Raw genomic sequence first — 15,996 nt, forward strand, 5'->3', positions numbered from 1 at the left:
TGAGTTTGGTGGTGTTGATTGTGGAGTTGATGGAGTTGTGTTCAGTTTGACTTGGTTGAACTAGTTGTATTTTAGTCTAACTAAAGAATACACTAGTGATGAGTTGCGTGAATTAATTATTAATTAATTCACTAATTATTAACTCATAAAGCAACTAAAGGATACATCAGTTAACTCAGTGCATGTACAGTTCAGTGGAGACAAGTGTTAGAGGTTGAGATTGCTATCATTTGTGACTATAGTTGTGCATGAGATTTGCACATGCATGGATGGAGATTGCCCATGAGGCTTGCGTAGTATAACCAAAGGAATTCAATTTCACAGAGTGATTGATTCTCTTGCAAGATTGCGCAGTGGAGGCAGGCAAAGCAGTGGAGGAGATTTGAGCTGTGATTGATCAGATCTGAGCTAGTTTTGTGTGTAACAGGTGGAGATAGTACTGAGTACTTGTGAGGAGTATTGTACTATGTATTGTTACATGCTCTCTATCATTATAATATACAGATAGTGTGGGGTTTTCAGCTGTATGCTTTCCCCGGGTTACACACTGTGTTAATGTGCGCATGCGATTGATGTTTCATTGTTTTTAATGCTGCTAAGTTGATGATCAACGTAGAGGAGGTTATGTATTGTGCATGTATTCCGCAATAGCGTATAATCGGGATAATCTTCATGAATAAGTGATTCATTATTCAAAATTTCTACATGGTATCAGAGTAGTTGATCATCAGATCTATTATTCAGAAAGTGTTTACATTTTATTTCTTTAGGCAGAGTCTGTAATCGGGCCAGGTAGCCTTTGGATTCATCCTTCCTTTGGAAGGTGAGATATCTGGTAAAAGCCCATACAGTCAATCTCTATACAAGAAATAATTTTTTCTCACGAATTCTAGATCAGAGGCGGTTGAGTTTTGAGCTGGTGGAATTCGAATTTGCAGCAGTGTTTTCTTGGTGTCAACGTTGCAATGTCTTTCAATGGATTGCGATTGGAGTATGCTCTTGAGGGCAGCTCAAACTATATTGCATGGAAGGACAGGATGGAGGCAGTGTTAGATGATAATGGGCTAAAGGATTTCATAGAGGCTGAGGTCCCAAAGCCTACTGATGCTGCCAAAGCTTAGGTTTGGCAAAAAAAGAGAGCAAAGTGTCGAAGGATTCTGTTGGAGGGCATGACGGATCACATTGTATCCAGCCTACATGGAAAGGCTTCTCCATACTTGATGTGGAAAGCATTGACAGATCTATTCCAAAGCAAGAGCGATCAGAGGAAGCTGGCACTCAAGGATAAACTCAGAAACATTAAATGCGAGAAGGGAAACAGTATGCCCAAGTATCTCATGAAGTTCACTCAGTGCAGGGATGAGCTAGGAAGTGTGGGGGTGACCGTCGATGATGAAGACTTGGTGAGCTTGGCTCTCCTTGGTCTTCTGAAGAGTTGGCATTCTTATCAGGACTCTGTCAATGGTCGGGAGAAATTGCCAGGATGGGAGAGACTTTGGTCAGATCTTGTGCAGGAGGAGATCAGGCGGAATACCAGGGACGGATCTTCATCAAAGGCAACTGATGAAGAAAATTGCACTTTGGCTGCCAAAGCAAAGAAGGGGAAGAACAAGAAAGCTTCTCATTCCAGTGCGAAAGGCAAGAAGTAGGACATGTCCAAGGTGAAGTGCTTTCACTGTCACCAGCATGGACACTATGCCACTAATTGTCTGCAGAAGAAGAAGAACAAGCAAGCTCCTGGATCTGCAGCAGGAGAGGCTCTAGCCTCGCAGTTTGAGCTTCATTTTTCATTGATTGCATGCCTGGTTTCAAGTGTGATGAGATCGGTGTGGTTCTTGGACAGTGGTGCGTATTTTCACATGACAGGAGATCGAGATTTGTTTTCTGATCTGGAGGAGAAAGATCTTGGAGTGCACATCGAGATGGGCGATGATGGTAGATATAGTGCGACTGGTATCAGTACCATTTCCTTTGAGAGGGAGTTTGGTAAACCCTTTGTATTGAAGGAAGTAATGCATGTTCTAGGATTGAAGAAGAATCTTATCTCTGTGGCGATGTTAGAAGACAAGGGATATGATGTTGTTTTCAGCGAGGGAAAGGCTTTCATGCGCAGTAAGACAACTGGAGAAACCCGGAAGATAGGAGTTCGAGTCAAGAACCTTTATCAGTTACATGTAGATGGCTATGCAGCAATGGCATGCAAGGCAGAAGGATTGGTGAGCTGGGATGATGGCGAGCTGTGGGACAGGAGATTGGTTCACCTTCACCATGGAGCCTTGAAGATACTGCAGCAGATCACTACTGGACTTCCTAAAGGCACTCCTGCACAGTCAGATCAGTGTAAGGGGTGTACCTTGGGAAAGTTTGTGAAAGCCACCTTTCATGAGAATGATAGTCGCGCCACGACGATCCTTGAGAGAATTCACACAGACGTGTGTGGACCTTTCTCAGTAGCTTCGACAGCAAAGCACAAGCATTATGTGATTTTTGTTGATGATTTCTCTTGAAAGTGTTGGATCTTCTTCATGCAGAAGAAGAGCGAAACATACTCAAAGTTCTGTGATTTCAAAGCACTGGTCGAGAAGGAGTCGGGGAAGAAGGTGAAGGCTCTTAGGAGCAACAATGGTGGTGAATACATCTCTGGCGAGTTCAAGGATTTCTGCAATGCATAAGGGATTCGAAGAGAGCTCATAGATCCCCATAACCCGCAGCAGAACGGGGTTGCTGAGTGGAAGAACAGAACGATCGTGGGTGCTGCACGGGCGATGTTGCATGATCAAGGCCTACCCCTTCACTTGTGGGCAGAAGCATGAAATACTGCAGTATATGTGCAGAACCGTTGTCCTCACAGGATACTTGGCATGAGTACACCCGAGGAGGCTTATTCTGGTAAGAAGTCTGATCTTTCTCATTTGAGGATTTTTTGTGCTAATGTTTACATGCATGTGACGAAGGATGCCAGGAAGAAGTTGGAGCCGACCGCAGAGGTTGGGATATTTGTGGGGTACACTGATACGCCCCAGAACTATCGTGTGCATTTGCTAGACAATGGCAAGACTGTTGTGCGACGAGATATAAAATTTCAGGAGGAGAAAGCCATGAAGTGTTCGCTTGAGAGGGAGCCACACTTGCATGTAGATGAGGAGCTATTAGTTCCTAAGGATTAGCTTCAGGACGTGGATCAGCCACAATACGAAGTTCATGGAGTGGAAGTGACCACTCATGCAGCACCAACCATTAGAGGGCGAAAGTGCTTGATAGAAGCTGAGCGACTGGCTCAAGATGCAGAGAAGGTTGTAGGACCACCTATAGCTCAACATAAACAGAGACAGTCACCTGATCGGTACACTAGATACATGGCTCTTGTGAGCAAATGTGTTGTGACTGAGCCATCCTCTTTCGAGGAAGCTGTGGAGGATCCCGCATGGGTAGATGTCATGGTGGAAGAGTATGATTTGATTGTCAGAAACAGTGCATGGGAGATTGTCCCAAGATCGGAAGGGAAATCAGTGGTGGGTTTGAGATGGATCTACAAAGTTAAGCAGGCAGCTGACGGGAGTGTGAAGAAGTACAAGACAAGATTTGTTGCTCGAGGCTTTTCACAGATATAGGGGATCGATTATGAGGAAACCTTTGCACTTGTCACAATGTATTCTTCCATACGGATGATTCTTGCTCTCTTAGCGCAGATGGGGTGGCACATTCATCAAATGGATGTGAAGACTGCGTTCCTCAACGGAGTCATTGAGGAGGAGGTGTACATAGAGCAGCCCGAAGGTTTTGAGATATTCAGCAGCGAGTCGCATGTGTGCAGGCTCAAGAAAGCGATGTATGGGTTGAAACAAGCACCACGTGCTTGGTACACATGGATAGACAGTTATTTCACCGGACTTGGGTTCTCCAAGAGTGAGGCGGATCCTAACCTATACCAGATTTTGGTGGAGGGTAAGCTGCTTATCGTTGTACTTTATGTAGATGATTTGATTCTAAAGGGTGATGAGCTGTTGATACTTTCATGCAAGGATGATCTTGCTAAGGAGTTTGAGATGAAAGACTTGGGCCTCCTTCATTATTTCTTGGGATTGGAAATTTGGCAGCGCAGTGATGGACTATTTGTTTCTCAGGGTAAGTATGCTTGGGAGATACTGGAGAAGTTCAACATGCATGGCTGCAAGCCTATTGATACTCCTCTTCCTGGAGGTTGGAGAAAGGAGGATGCTACTTCAGCAGAAGTAGTGTATGCCACTGTTTATCGACAGTTGGTGGGGTCGCTTATGTATCTGGTCAATACAAGACCCGATATATGCGATGCTGTTAACCAGCGTTCACAAGCTATGGTTAAGTCAACCGAGCTCTTCTGGAAGGCAGGCAAGCATGTATTGCGTTATCTTAGAGGCATATCGGGATATGGATTGTGGTATAGACAGGAGGATGAGGTGAAGCTATGTGGCTTCGCAAATGCAGATTGAGCAAGGAGCCCAACGGACAGAAAGATCACATCAGGAGGTGTCTTCAGTATCGAGTCGACAACAGTTTCTTGGTACAACAGGAAGCAGAGATCCGTGGCACTCAGTTCAACAGAGGCCGAGTATATGGCAGTAAGTTTGGCTGCATGCAAGGCTATATGGATGAGGAAGATCCTGGTCGGGCTGTTTGGTTCTCACTTGGAGCCTATAGTGATTTATTGTGATAACCAGAGTTGCATCAAATTCTCAGCTAATCTAGTATTTCATGATAGATCCAAGCACATTGACATCAGGTACCATCATATCAGAGATTGTGTGTAGCAGAGAGTCATGTTACTTTCATACATTCCAACGGAGGATCAGGATGCTGATATCTTGACGAAGGCACTCACCAGGAGCAAGTTCGAATACCGCCGAGGCAGGATAGGGGTTGCTGATAATCCATATCTTATTGAGAGGGAGTGTTGAGAATGCAACAAGATGATGGAGCTTAGTGGAAAGAAGTCGCCTTCACTAAGTGGGCCTGCAGGCTATTTTTGGCGCAAAGTCTATTTTTAGACATATGGATCATGGTCTATGAGTTGCAGGATGCTATTTGTGGATGATTGGTCATGTCGGTAAAAAAATAGATGGACTTCTATTTTTAGACATATGGGCGGTTTCTATTTTTAGACTGCCAGACTAAAAATAGAACAGTCAAATATTATTGTCTCATAATAATATTTGGACTATAAACATTATCTTATCCTCTTGGAGCACTTCAGTTTGAGCTACATATGTGGCACATGCAGTTTTCAGAAGGAAATACGCTTTTCTTGTGGGTCAGTTGAGATATTGCATGCAGGACTTCAGTTAGAACTCATGTGGTCAAGTTTGGTGGAGTTGATTGTGGAGTTGATGGAGTTGTGTTCAGTTTGACTTGGTTGAACTAGTTGTATTTTAGTCTAACTAAAGAATACACTAGTGATGAGTTGTTTGAATTAATTATTAATTAATTCACTAATTATTAACTCATAAAGCAACTAAAGAATACATCAGTTAACTCAGTGCATGTATAGTTCAGTGGAGACAAGTGTTAGAGGTTGAGATTGCTATCAGTTGTGACTATAGTTGTGCATGAGATTTTCACATGCATGGATGGAGATTGCCCATGAGGCTTGTGTAGTATAACCAAAGGAATTCAATTTCACAGAGTGATTGATTCTCTTGCAGGATTGCGTAGTGGAGGCAGGCAAAGCAGTGGAGGCGATTTGAGCTGTGATTGATCAGATCTGAGCTAGTTTTGTGTGTAACAGGTGGAGATAGTACTTAGTACTTGTGAGGAGTATTGTACTATGTATTGTTACATGCTCTCTATCATTATAATATACAGATAGTGTGGGGTTTTTATCTGTATGCTTTCCCCAGGTTACACACTGTGTTAATGTGCGCATGTGATTGATGTTTCATTGTTTTTAATGCTGCTAAATTGATGATCAACGTAGAGGAGGTTATGTATTGTGCATGTATTCCACAATAGTGTATAATTGGGATAATCTCTATGAATAAGTGATTAATTATTCAAAAATTTTACAGTGCCATCGTATATCGCACTTCCCTAATGCTCAAGGCCCATTCACATACCATGAAATATTTGCGATGCGATGGATCGGTGATTGCACGTCGCATGGTCTTAAGGCATATGGTCTATTCAACTGCCGATGGAATGTTGCAATGTGATGCGATGCGGGATAATCCAACGGTCGATGTGATATTGCACCATTGTTTGGACTTTAGATTAACGGGTGGGATTTTAATGCGACTTCTATCACTGTTATTAATGCTAAGAATCTCGATTAACCTTTGAACACTAAGTTTTATAACATAAAGCATAAAAATAGAGAAATATTCGACTCTATCTAGGATACAAATAATCAAACGAGAATTTCCACAGCGTCACTATATAAACACACACACGACATCAATTATTCATTATAAAAAATGGTTACAGAGTCTTGCCTTTGGCTCTATTATAGTGATTAGAAGACCTCTGTTTCAATATGGAAATCCACGCTCTATTACATGACTCTTGCTTCACTCAATCCTCTGTCTCTATGTCATCTGTCTACATTACCTTTTTCTTCTTTTTATCAATCCCATCTTGCCTAACAACTCAATCTCTATTTTCAAGCTCTATCACACACCTATGCTAACAACTTATCCCTGAATCTAAATTAAAACAATTTCCTAACTTATTACAATAAATGAAATACAACTCATTTCTTAAGAGATCCAACCCTCTTGGTAAAAACTAACTTTTGACCACTCAGGTCAGTGAAATTCAACTTGTTTAGCCACAACATGTGAACAGACTTTCCCATTGCTGGCTAAGTTCAGATGCTCCTGCATCATGTGTTCGCATGCCTTTGTGCAAGCTGAGAAAGACCTAGATTTTCCTTTTAGTGTTTTAGATATTCTATTTGCTTTTACATATTGCAAATAAGTTTTAAAAACAGAACATGTTTTTAAAGAAAATACGAAGAGACAATCATTCTCTGATCTAATGACAAAAATATCTGGAAAGTAATGCAACATGTAAAATATTTTCAAAGCATTTTCTGACTATAAAGTATGAACACTAAATAGAAAGGGTCAAATACTAGTTAAAGAGAAGAAAACTAATCAGAGTAATAAATACCATATTATATAAGAGCGTGTTTTCAGATTTTATTTGAAATTTAATAATATATTTTTATTAATATTTTTAATTTTTTATTATTAAAATTGTATTTTTTAATATGAAATGAATTTAATGTTTTGAATATTTTTTTGGAGTATTTGAATTTTATAAATTTATCAATTATTTTTGTAATTATAGTAAATTTCAACTATATTTTGGAAATTTTAATTAGAATTTACGTAGAAAAATACCATAACATATAACATTTAGACAATGTTTATTAAATCTAATCTATTATGTCATATTTAAATTTATTTTTGAATTATTATTGTAGTTTGATAAGGTAGTATCTGTTATCACCCCAAGAAACTCTCCTAGGTTGTATCTCAGAGATGCTCGGGAACATTACAAACTCAACAAAATGTTGGAGATGGATGAATGGAAGGAATGATGCATATTCAAGCCAGATAACCACTTCTACTATGTTTAACCCTAGACATGGGTGAACACCCCCAGACTACAAGGCTTTAGACCACCAATTACTCATAGTTTGGGGATTAGGTTAACATGGAGAATACTGACCACACCAGCAGATGCATAAGACCATGTGATGGCCAGCTGCAACCAGTAGAGAGGTCTGCAAATCTATTTCCTAATGCATAGACAGGATGACAACTCTCTGGCACTAAGCAAACAGAAACCTGCTTAGCATATTCAATGATACATACTAGATTCTAACACAGAGGTGGGATGACAGCTCCTATAATGCTAAACATCAAGAGCACATGAAAAATGTATAGCAGGCACAACCTAGAACAGAGTAGAAAGTGGAAAGTGAGCAATTAACAACAAAAGAAGCTTGTATTAGCTGAAAATGAAGACCAAACGTTGCAGGTATCACAGTAGTTACAGTCTCCAAAAGTTGAACCTTACATCAACACTACAACCATCAACCCTCATTAGATCTGTCTTTTGGGCATATATAGTGTTTCATTACAAAATGCTCTGCTATGCTATGCGTGGAGGGACCATAACTGACCACCAACCACCTTAACTATCTAATACGGGTCTCTGATACAATCTGCTACTTCAATGAGTGAATTTGACATTTTTTGGTGCTCAGTTGTCCTTCTTGAACAGGTGGAGTGTTGTACAGAAGAAGCTCCATAACTGATAAATGCTTTAACTGCTCAAGGCTATCCTTTTCTTCTCGGCCATTCTTCTTTGTTGAATGTAGTGGTTGAGGAATAATTCCACCAGGTACAAGTAGATGGCCGTTTCTGTCCTTTGAAAGCACAGCTCAGTCAAAGGTGGCATAGACTTCATGGCGGGTGGACATACTGAATGGAGGAACAGGGCTGACCGTCGGATTGCACAGATCGACGGTGGAGATGGTTTTGCAGGAGGAATCAGGCGGCAGCGGGAGCGAACAAACGAGGGTTGTTGGATCGCAAGGTGGGCAGATCCAATGGTGATCGGGGGTGGAAGCTACGCAGGATTTAATCAGCGGGGACAGGCGAGACAACAATAAATGGTTTTCCCCGCACCGGCTTTCAGAGGTGGGTGGTATTCGTACAAACCCACGCGATCCCATTCATCGGTTAACACGTGGCCAATGGGACTGGCGACAAACCGCTTTCCCCACGAGTTATTGCATGTTCAGTTTATGGGAGCGGGAGGCACGAATGTCATCGGATCTCACGGAAAATGATCGGAAGGCGGAGTTAAAATCACGTGTTTTTGATTGGTGTGACAGGGGAAGACCTTGCGAGTAGCGCTTTTTGTAAAGGCGTGCAATTATATGACAGTTCAAACTCGGCGCCTGGGAGTTAAACAAAAATGGGTGTATGCCAAATTTCGGAGAAAAACAGGGATAAGGGGGGTTATGGGAGTGTAGGAAAAATGAAGGAGGAGGGGGAAAATGGGCTGTTGCGGGCTCCCTGCTAATCATAACACATGGCCAAGCCTGTTCTGACTTTAGAAAATCTTCATCATGTAGCAGAGCTAACACTGGCTCCTTCTGGGGATGAGATCCTCCCTGTGAGGTCTCAAGAACCTACAGATCAATGCCTTTTCGATGAAAACAAATTAGCAAAATTCCTAGTGTTCCATTGGGCATGGAGTCTGACTGAAACTATACTAAGACTGATAGAATCAAATATTTACAATTTTAAGGCCAAAAGACCTTAAACAACATAAATTTTCAGAAATCACCCATTAACTGGGCCATCAAAAACTGCTTCTCCTCCCATACTTTTCAGTATGAAGGTGTTGTTCCCTTGAATCTGAGAAATGATAAAGACCCTATCCAGAAAGCATCAAACTTCCCATGATTTCCTTTCTTTTCTTTCAATGCATCCCACTTTAGCACCAAGTCTCCAACCTGAAAATTATTTGTCTTTATCTTCCTGTCAAAGGCTTCCTTGATATTTTTTTGATGTGTTGCAGCCCTTTCAACCAGCTGTTCTCTAATCTGATGTAACTCTGCCAAATCAGTGATCCTTTTTGCCATGTCTTCTTCCTCGTTCTGCTCTTGTTGCAGGATCTTTGCCACAGGGAGAATCAACTGAATTGAAAATACAGCCTCAGTGCCATACACCAGCTTGAAAGGAGAATTCCCTATGGATTTCTTAATGGTCACTCTGTCAGCCCACAGTGCATAGTTGAGCTTAGAATCCCAATTCTTTTTGTTGTCTTCCAGCAGCTTTTTAATTATCCTTATTAGGTTTTTGTTAGAGGATTCTGCTAGACCATTTCCTTGAGGATAATATGAGGTGGAATGAACCAGTTTAATACGCATTGAATCAAACATATCCACCAATTCTTTTGACCTGAAGGTTGTTGCATTTTCTGTGACTAATTTATGTGGACAACCAAATCTGGTAAAGATATTTTCTATCAAAAACTTCATGACCACATTATGATCAACCTTCTTGGTACGGATTGCTTCAATCCACTTATTAAATAATCAGTGGCTACTAATATCCATCTGTGCTGACCACTGGAATGTGGATTGATCTCTCCAATGAAATCCAAGCCCCACTGCTGAAAAGGTCCTTTTGCATGTATTGGTTTTAAGGGCAGCGACTTCAGCTATTGTTTTCCTTCAAATCTTTGCACCTGTCACAAGCTTTAACAAATGAAAATACATCATAAAATAAGGAGGGCCAGTAATATCCAGCTCTAAGGATTTTATGGGCTGTGGTTTTCCAATAATGGTGCCCTCCACACATGCTGGAATGAAACTGCTGCATGACTTCTATTGACTGTTCTTTGTCCAGACACCTCAAAAGCACTCCAGATGGATCCCTCTAGTAGAGAAGATTTTTATTAATGCAATACTTATCTGCCCTAAGCTTAATAGTTCTATCTTGACTTGTGCTTAAGCCTGGAGAGATTTCTAGCTTCAACAAGAATTTAACTATTGCAGAATACCAATCACAAGAAGCTACATTTTTGGCCACTGACTGCTTTCCCTCTTGTTCAACTGCTTCCTCTTTTTCATTTGTCTGACCAATTTCTGCAATTGTACACAGGAAATCAATATCCAATGATCTACAATTTTCTTCAGCTAACAAACTGGCAAGACCCTAACCTCTGACAAGTTTGGTGGGCCTCAGCTCTATATTAAATTCAATCAACTTTGCAATCCATTTAGCCCTTCTTCCATGAACATCAAGTTGTGTTAAGACATCTTTTATTGCAGCAGATGGTACATATGTAATTATCTTGGAATGTAAAAGGTAAACTCTGGAAGCTTTCAAGGATTTGATAAGAGCATATGAATGTTTCTCAATAATGTCATACCTCAGTTCAGCATCCCTTAAGTTTTTGCTGAAAAATGCCACTGGATGCTCTGAACTTTCTTCATCTGCTTGCAATAAAACTACTGCAATGGTGTCTTCAGAGGCAAATGAAAATATATGGAACTCCTTGCTGTAATCTGGACTTATTAAAGTGGGAGCCTCCATAATAGCTTTTTAAATAGACTCGAATGATTTTCTTGCTGCATCAGTCCATCTGACCTCTGACCCTTTCTTCAACATGGAGGTAATATGCTTCACCAATTCTGCAAAATTTGGTATAAACCTCCTCACAAAATTAATCTTGCCCATAAAGGACTGAATATCCTTCTTTGATCTCGGGACAGACAGGGTCTGTATTTCTTTTACTCTTTCTGGGTCAATCCGAACACCTGCAGCAGAAACAACATGTCCCAACAGCTTGCTTTCTTCTAAAGAAAATTGTGATTTTTAGGATTGACTGAAATCCCAAACCTCCTGCACTTCAGGAACACCTTTTTCAAATGCTGCAAATGAACTTCATGGCCGCTGGAGTATACTGTTATGTCATCAAGGTAGATAAGGACAAACTTATCCTTCTCTCCCACAAATGCTATATCCATAGCACTTTGAAAGGTTGCTCCAGCATTCATCAATCCAAAAGGCATCTTGGCATACATAAAAGTGCCCCAAGGAGTGGTGAATGTAGTCTTCTCTTGGTCATCTGGATGCACAACAATCTGATTAAAGCCTGAAAATCCGTCCAGGAAAGACATTACTTTGGCTCCTGAGACCTTTTGCAGCAAATGCTCCATCTTGGGTAGAGGATAGTTGTCTTTCTTAGAGCATTTGTTTAAGTTTCTGAAATCAACACAGTTTGGTTTCTCCACTTTTCTTCCTTACTACCACCAAATTGGCTACCCATTTTGAATATCTAAGAGGTACTATGATCTTGGCAGCCAACAACTTTTTAATTTCTTTTTCAATCAGAGGAAGGAGCAAAGGATTTATTGGTCTCAGCTTCTGCTTGAAAGGAATGGTATCTTTCTCTAGAGGGATTTTATGCTGAATAATCTTTTTTATCATAGGTTTTCAGGTCACTATACTCCCTGGCAAACTGATCTATCCCAAAAGTATGGGGGATTTACGCAGTGCATTATATTAGATATCAGGTTTGCAGAACAGCTTCTCTGTCCCACTCCTGACTGTCTTGTTCCTACAACAATGATTCTTCATAAGCAGCCAATGTCAAAAAAGTAGCACTGCCTTTATCTTCCATGCAGTGAATTTCATCCTCATCCTCAAATTGTTCCTCCTCCATGACTACATTTTGGAAGGGAGCTTTAACCTTCTGCTCTTTAATTGGTTCTTTACCCCTCTTAATGATTTGTAACTGTTCATTTGCTCTTCTGAATGGATTGGGATTTCTTGGAGCAAATGTGTTCTATTGTCTTGTCTTTCCTGAATTCTGTTCAACCTTCAGCTTAGATATTTCAGCAGCCAATGACTCTATCATCTTAGTCATTTTGTCTAATTTAGGCTCTGAAGATGATGCAGAGGAAGTAGAAGCCTAACCTCTCTGCCTCCTTCTGTCAGCATGACTCTTTAGCTTTTCTGCAGCCATAATACTAGATTCCACTTCTAGCGTTGCATCCTGCATATTAGCTAGAGTGGCACATCTTCTTTCTCTCAAAAGCAGGCGGAAATCAGAGTCAAATGCATTGGAATAGGTGAGTTTGGCAGAAGTGGGGGTAGGCTTTACCTCAACTGGTATCTTACTATACATATGATTGAGTCTTTTATCAAAATTAGGCAAAGATTCCCTATTCTCCCTCTTTAGGTTACTAAACTCAGTATGGTAATATAGCAAGTACTTTTTATCTCCCTAGTGCTTCAAAAATGCTTCATCTAAGGTTTCAATATCAACAATAGATTTAGGAGCTAGTTTTCTGAACCACTTTCTAGCCTCTCCATCAAGGCTCTGGACAAAAACTCTCATCCACACATCATTTTCACTTATGTCTAAGTTATCAACATAACTATAAAAAGCTTCAAGGTGCTCTTTTGCTATTACTCCCTCTGTACCAGTGAACTTGGGCATATATTTTTGATACTTTCCAGTAGGCATAGCATTCAAAGGAGCAGGCAATACCAGGGGTCCATACCTGGCAGCTACAATTCTTTCTATCTTTGTAGGTGCTTGTTGTCCTGCCATGACTGGGGTATGTGGAAGGGCACTGATAGATTGAGCAGTATGAAACAATGAAATGGATGACAGAGACAAAGGGATGCTATGGACTATACGGGAAGCTTTCTTTGGACTAAGATTCAAAGGGGAACTAACTGAACAAGGGGTTGCATTAATCTCTGAAGGAATTTCCTTACTAACAATGCTGGGATCTAAATCTTCAAACTATATATCTTCAACTATAACTTTATCTTTCAGAGATGCATGAGTTTTCTTAGGCTTACCTGATCCTGATTCCCATTTCTGTGATGTTTTATTCGATTTAACAATCTTGTCAGGGTCAGGCACTGGTTCAGCTGGTGATTTCTGATGATTTCTTCGAGTATGTCTCACAAACTGAGCCAGAACTACAATGTGGTGTCCCCAAAGGTTGGTCTTCCTCTAGTAGAGTCACTAGATAGATGATTACAACTAGAATATGTGTCCAAGCCTTGTCTATCATTAAATCTAGGAACTGTATTGTCTCCCAGGAAAGCTGAACTTCAATCTCGTGTCCCTGGCAACGGCGCCAATTAATGTTATCACCCCAAGAAACTCTCCTAGGTTGTATCTCAGAGATGCTCGGGAACATTACAAACTCAACAAAATGTTGGAGATGGATGAATGGAAGGAATGATGCACATTCAAGCCAGATAACCACTTCTACTATGTTTAACCCCAGACATGGGTGAACACCCCCAGGCTACAAGGCTTTAGACCACCAATTACTCATAGTTTGAGGATTAGGTTAACATGGAGAATACTAACCACACCAGCAGATGCACAAGACCATGTGATGGCCGGCTGCAACCAGTAGAGAGGTATGCAAATCTATTTCCTAATGCACAGACAGGATGACAGCTCTGTGGCACTAAGCGAACAGAAACCTGCATAGCATATTCAATGATACATACTAGATTCTAACACAGAGGTGGGATGACAACCCATCTAATGCTAAACATCAAGAGCACATGAAAAATGTATAACAGGTACAGCCTACAACAGAGTAGAAAGTAGAAAGTGAGCAATTAACAACGAAAGAAGCTTGTATTAGCTGAAAATGAAGACCAGACGCTGCAGGTATCACGGTAGTTACAGTCTCCAGAAGTTGAACCTTACATCAACACTACAACCATCAACCCTCATTACATCTATCTTCTGGGTATATATAGTGTTTCATTACAAAATGCTCTACTATGCTATGCATGGAGGGACCATAATTGACCACCAACCACCTTAACTATCTAATACGGGTCTCTCATACAATTTGCTGCTTCAATGAGTGAATTTGACATTTTCTGGTGCTTGGTTGTCCTTCCTGAACAGGTGGAGTGTTGTACAGAAGAAGCTCCATAACTGATAAATGCTTTAACTGCTCAAGGCTGTCCTTTTCTTCTCGGTCATTCTTCCTTGTTGAATGCAGTGGTTGAGGAATAACTCCACGCAGGTACAGGTAGATAGCCGTTTCTGTCCTTCGGAAGCACAACTCAGTCAAAGGTGGCGTAGACTTCATGGCGGGTGGACATACTGAATGGAGGAACAGGGCGGACCGCCAGATCACACAGATCAATGGTGAAGATGGTTTTGCAGTGTAGGTTTTAACCCTGTACAGAAATTACCTGCATACAAATTCTTAAACAAAGAAAATTAACAATGCGAGAGCATAACACATAAAACACATATGCACAGAGATTTTCCCCTAGATCCCAAAACCGGGACTACCAGCTTGATTTTTCATTATGTTCCTTTCAATGTTACAATACATATTTATACATGCCGAAGCATCCAATACCATGGACCGAAAAACCATTGCGTCCAAAAAACATGTACGAAAATCATGCACAAAACCATAGGTGGGTCCACCCAACCTAACATAGGGTCCAAAACCAAAATTTTCCGGGGCGCTGCCTCGGACCCCATAAAGTGGGGTTACGAGTGCCCTTCAAACCCCCTTATTAACTGCGTGGAAAGAATATAACACAACCCAACAATCTCCCACTTGTTGTTTTCTTTCCACAGGGGGCCACAGGAGAGCTTAGTCATTTTTCCAGCCATGAGATGCCCATTGCTTCTCTACACCAAGAGAACTTCTCAGAGCTCACAGATTTTGTCAATGCATCTGCAGTATTCTTCAAAGTGTCCACCTTTACCAGCAACACCTTTCTGTCTTCTATCATATCCCTCACAAAGTGATACTGAACATCAATGTGCTTTGTCTTTGAATGATAAGCAGGGTTCTTTGCCAAGAAAATTGCACTTTGGTTGTCACAGTCTATTCTTATAGCTCCCTGTACTAACCCCATACTTGAACACAATCTCTGCAACCAAACTGCTTCCTTGCTTGCATGAGTGGCTGCCATGTATTCTGCCTCTGTAGTTGATAGTGCCACTACAGATTGTTTCTTACGCATCCAACTGACTGCACCTCCAAATAGGTTAAACACATACCCACTTGTAGATCTTCTCTGATCCAGATCTCCAACCCAGTCTGCATCAACAAAGCCATGAATATCCAACACTCTGTCCAATCCTGGTCTTCCTTGGTAGCACAAACCATAATCACTAGTGCCATGCAAATACCTGAAAACCCACTTCACTGCTGTCCAGTGCTCCTTCCTAGGTTTTGACATAAACCTGCTCAATACTCCCACTGCATGTGCAATGTCTGGTCTAGTACAGACCATTGCATACATCAGGCTACCCACTCCACTTGCGTATGGAACACGGGACATGTCCTCTTCCTCTTCTTGTGTCTTGGGACACTGTTCAGCAGATAACCTCACACCTACAGGAATAGGAACCTTCACCGGTTTACTATCCTGCATATTAAACCTCTGCAATATTGTCTCGACATACTTCCTC

Source organism: Pinus tabuliformis, chromosome 6 (assembly GCF_031772625.1).
Source record: "Pinus tabuliformis cultivar Carrire ecotype Pingquan chromosome 6, CPIR1, whole genome shotgun sequence".
In the NCBI taxonomy this organism is placed as follows: domain Eukaryota; kingdom Viridiplantae; phylum Streptophyta; class Pinopsida; order Pinales; family Pinaceae; genus Pinus; species Pinus tabuliformis.